Here is a 5,576-nt window from a genome sequence, read left to right on the forward strand (position 1 = left end):
GCTCCATCTGGGAGGTAATAAAATCTTGAGCTATGGCAATGACCATGAACATGAAAGAGATGATGCAGTATTATGGAGAAAGCAGCAGTGCAGGTAATTGGCCTGGAAAACACAAAAAGACTGATGGTTAGGAGTCGGAAGGCTGAACACAAACAAAAGGAGAACCACTTTGGGATGAGAAAAAAATAGCATTTTGAACCTACTGTGTCTGAGAAGTTTCAGACTCATCAGTTTGCCCTGGGCTATGGTGAGACAGAACGGAAAGAGGGGAGCTGACCTAAGCAAAAAGGGTAAACTGTAGTGATACTCATCATAAGCAAAGGGAGTTTTGTTTTTTTGTTCTAATCACTGCAGTATTTTTTAGTGGCTCTAACTCAGGGCAACAACCACAGTAGCATCTCATTTTTCAAAATCAGGGTACTGAGCCTATCTCTATTTTTCAAACACTATTATTGCTCTTGGTACCATACCAGGTACAAAATGAGTTCGCAAACCTCTGATGAGGATTCACAGGCTGAAAGGCGAGCCTTATTAATCTGGAGATCTTCTTATCAGAATCATGAAAACACTCGCATCATTTTAGACAGTGAACAATGATAAAGGTCTTTCTATAAGTTTGTCAGATAGCCAGAATCAATCACTGCCACCGACTACACAAGAAAATCTCACTAAGATAATGATCAGTTGGCCCTTCTCTAAAGTGATTAGGGTAAATGGAAATTTTTTATAGTCTAAAGCAAAGAGGATTTGGGATATTATGACCTTGATAATCAGCTCAAAGCATTAAGTATTACTGGGTACTCTGGTGAGAATGTGTCAATCTCTTTTCCTCAGCCTTTTAAAACCACTTTTTTTAAAAAAGTACATTATAAAAACAGAGAAGCTGGGTCTAACCATCTACCAAAAGAAACAGGTGTTAAGTTTTCTGGGCCATACATTTCTAAAAGTCGAAAGATAATAAACGCTTAAGAAAGTCTGATGGTGTGAGCTTGGCACAGAGTAACTGCCCAACGAATTTAATAAAATGATTCAAAGTACTATATAGAAGGTTGTTCTTGAATATACAATATTCTTACTGGTTGATTCCCTAAATATTTTTCTGTTTATTCTTTTTTCTTACCTCCTTGATTCTACTCTTAACTGATTTCAGGACAGTCAAGAATGCGTTCTTCTACCATGACAAATTCAAGGGTCACTGCATTGTCATCTTACCTGACCTCTGAGCAGCATGCGGTGCAAACACTCTCCTTCTTTGACATGTCTTCTCTTGGCTTCCCTGACATTCACTCTGGTCTTCCTCCTACTTCACTGGCTCTGTCTTTTTTACGCAGGCTCTAAATCCTGGTGTCCACAGGACTCTATCTTGGGTCCTCTATCATCTTGAGCTCCAGACTCTCCTAATATGATCTCATCATGTCCCCTGGCTTCAAATACTAACTTTATCTAAATGATTCCCAAATCTGTATGCCCAAACCTAACCACACACTGCAATTTCAGATTTACATACCCAACCACCACCTGCCATTTCCACTTGGACATTTAGTACTTCGTTTTCAGCAGGTACAAAAAAGAATTCCTGATTTCTCTCCTACAATTCTCCCTCCAAAAACGTTGCTCCTTGAGAAGAGGGAATGCCGTATATTGAGAGCCTAAAACAATGCTTGACTAGAATAGGCATTATCTTGAAAGAAAATTCTAAGTACAGATGCCCCATCAGACCATGGCTAATGAAAGCTGCATCATACAAACATTAACAAATGGAAAGATAGCCATTAAGGCATACTCCCTTTTCTATTAAAAAAAAGAAAGAAAGAAAGAAAGAAAGAAAGAAAGAAAGAAAGACAGACAGGGAGAGGAATAGGCAGTCTTACTCAAGGTTCTAGTAAATGGTATGTCTTATGCTATAGACCCAAGTGGACTCCCAGTTTCTGCTGAATACCTAGATTCCATCTTTGTCCCTTTCCAGGCAATCAGGAGTTCTACTGTTCTGCTTCATGCCAAAGTTGCCAAGTGTGGGGGGAGCCCAGCAGGATTCTGAAGCACAACACAGAGCACAGACCCAAGAGGACAAGAAAACAGACTCCTAGGTCAAATCCAGTAGTCCAGGAACTTCACAGGCAGCAGAAAAATAAAACAGGACCATAGCAGGGCAAGGAGCAGAGCGTAGAGATGACTTGAATAATTAACACACAGATCTTCTTCCACTTCTGTTTTAATAATGCTGGGTCAGGCCCAAAAGGTGGCAGGGTATGGAAGATATGCAATCCATTCTTTAGGCACCAGAGAAGGATCTTTCCAGAATCCCAAACTGTTCCTGTCATGTCATTGCTTAGGGCCTACCTGTGTTCCCTAGCTCATGATAAATTCCAAGCTCTTCTGGCTAGCATTTAGGCCCTTAATATTCAAGTCCTAACTCTTAGCCTCATCTCCTGCTACTCTAGCAATACATATGACATACCTTCCGAATAGATTCCAAGCTTTTCACTCTCCTTGCGCCTTTGTAAATGTTATTTTCCACCTGTCTTTTAAATTTCTTTCTATCTTCTAAAATTCAGGATTTGTGCTTTCTTAGAATCATGAAACTTTCATTAAAGCTCCAAGTGAAAATTAGGTTTTCCACACTGCCAAACCACCTCTTCTTCCTGGACACATGGCTGGATGGTTTCTCAGCCTCCCTACAGTTTGAGGTCACCATGGCATTAAGTCCTCAATGGACCATCAGGCCAGCGGTCCCCAACCTAACCATGCATCTTCATCAACATAATGTAGAAAGAAGGCTTTTAAAAAATAGACAGTGGGTCCCATTTCCACAGACTGTTTCACTTAGTCTGAAGTAAGGCCCAGACGTCCCATGGTTTTTAAAGCTCCTTAGGCCATTCTAAAGTGCAGCCAGGGTGAACACCAAAAAAATCTGTGCAAATTATCCCCTGTTAAAATAACTGTCCCCCACATGCTCACACCATGCTGTATACCTACCTTCAGTAACATACTGTTGAACTATACCATTACATTTTCTTTATAGGTTGGTCTCCTCACCACAGGCAAATACCTTCAAAGAACCAAATCTTGTCATTTTCCCTTACTGACATTTTTAAATATCTCATTTTTATAGAATATTTTCATGAAAAATCACAGAAAAGATATACTTATTATACTTGAAACAGTATATCCATATGATCCTTCTTCATTAAGAGGAGAGAAGCTCTCGAAGTACTTTAGCAAAAATACTCCCCACCCCGCTGGCCCCAACTAGTACTACTACCAGGATGTCTCATCTCTGAAGATATCTGTTCACTTATTTAAAAAATGGGGTCCCTGAGTAACTCAGTCAGTTAAACATCTGCCTTTGGCTTATGTCATGATCTCAGAGTTCTGGGACTGAGTCCTCATCTGTTTCTACCTCTCCTTGCCCCTCTGTGTGCACACGCTTGCTATCTAGTAAATAAATCTTTTAAAAAAAAGTTGAAAATTTTTCAAATTTTCAAAAGTTGGAAAAGTTGGAATACCACCTTAGTTTTCATAGGCTAGATCTGGGTAAAGAAAAATCTAAAAATAAATGTAAGGAATGTCTCAAGATATCTTATATTTGTGATCTAGTCTGATTTATAAAAAAGCAAATTTACACATTGTAGGAGAAATCTTACTTAGGAATATTCTTATGTAGTTCCCTTACATATAGGCTGTAGGTAAAAAAGAACAAAAAAAATGCATAACCAAATGAAACAAAACTTATGATTTAAAAAACCCTATAATTTGTTTTAATATATTAAAATTATATTCACAAAAATTTTTAGAGAGGAAATTGATTCAACATTACTAATCAGATATCCAAATTCATTTGAATGAAATCAGTCTTCTAATTTATATCATGACATATTCATTTAAAAAAGTGAACATGGGGGTACCTGGGTGGTTCAGTCGGTTAAGTGTCTGCCTTAGGCTCAGGTCATGATCCCAGGGTCCTGGGATCAAGCCCCACAAGGGCTCCCTGCTCCATGGGGTGTCTGCTGCTCCGTCACCCTCTGCCCTCCTCTCTCCCTCTCGTGGTACGTCTCAAATAAATCTTTTTTTTTTTTTAAGTAAACATTTAGGGCGCCTGGGTACTCAGATGGTTAAACATCTGCCTTTGGTTCAGGTCTTGATCTCAGCCTCCTGGGACTGAGCCTTGAGTAGACCTCCCTGCTTAGCAGGGAGTCGGCTTCCCCCTCCCTCAACCCCCGCCACTATTAGTGCTCTCCCATGTGTACGATCTCAAATAAAATCTTAACAAGTGAACAGGTATATAAATATTATGGCCATTCCAATTATTAATTCCAGAATTTCAAAAATCAGGTACGATAAAATTTACTCATTCTTGAGGTCTGAAGTGTCTTCTTGCTGTATCCTAAAACATAACTGCCATTTCATGACATTTATTCAAATATTTTCCTCAAGCATTTTGAGCTAGAAAATTACCTAGATTTGAAAAATATAACCTTCTAATTGTCATTTCTACAGCTTTATTTTCTTATTTTGAAAATGATTTTTTGTTATCAAATTTAACTGCTTCTGTAGTGTGTGCTTTATTTCTGCGAAAGTAGACAAGTTTTATATATATATATATATATATATATATATATATATATATATATATATAAATTTTTTTAAAGATTTTATTTATTTATTTGACAGAGATCACAAGTAGGCAGGGAGGCAGGTAGAGAGAGGAAGGGAAGCAGGCTCCCTGCTGAGCAAAGAGTCTGATGCAGGGCTTGATCTCAGGACCCCAAGATCATGACCTGAGCCAAAGGCAGAGGCTTTAACCCACTGAGCCACCCAGGCGTCCTGACAAGTTATATTAAATAAAAAGTATTATCAAATCACGTGCTACTAGTTGAGAAAAAAAGAGGTGAAAGGTAGATAGTCATTTCCCCTGAGCATTCATATTTCCATTTTCCTTTGACTTCCTGAATGCAGATCTTCCAAAGGAAGACTGACAGTGAGAGGGGCAAGAAACACAGCAGCTGCCTAGATTTGCTGATTTTCTTAAAACTCGTAAACCCAAAGTACTTAAACTCCAAGGCTAAAATTCCTAGAGAAAGAGTATCATAAACCTACATTTAAAAAAATTTTTTTATTTAAGAGTGTGAGCGAGCTGCCCATGCAGTTGTGGGGGGAGGGAACAGAGGGAAAGGGAGAACCAGACTCCCACCCCCACTCTGAGCAGGGAGCCTGATGCAGGGCTTCATCCCAGGACCCTGAGATCATGACCTGAGCCAAAGGCAGACACTTAACAGACTGAGCCACCTAGGTGCCTCCTGAACACTACATTTTAACTGTTTGTGAATTATCCTTGCTTATCCCTTAAAATATCCAACAGTTCTGTAGCATCACTCGGAGTTCTTGCAGTCTTCAGCGAAGATAAGAAATTTGGGTGGAGGGATATTTAGAGGAAGATTTCAGTTAACTTTGTTTTGACCCTTGGGTGAATATGGATGGATCACTTTCTTAGGTGAATGGAATGGGATTATGAAAGATTAATGAAGGTAGCCTTGGGCAGAAAAGATGAGGATTCAGATAGCTGTCAAATTCAGTTA

This window comes from Mustela nivalis, assembly GCF_964662115.1.
Source record: "Mustela nivalis genome assembly, contig: HAP1_SCAFFOLD_2410, whole genome shotgun sequence".
Lineage (NCBI taxonomy): Eukaryota > Metazoa > Chordata > Mammalia > Carnivora > Mustelidae > Mustela > Mustela nivalis.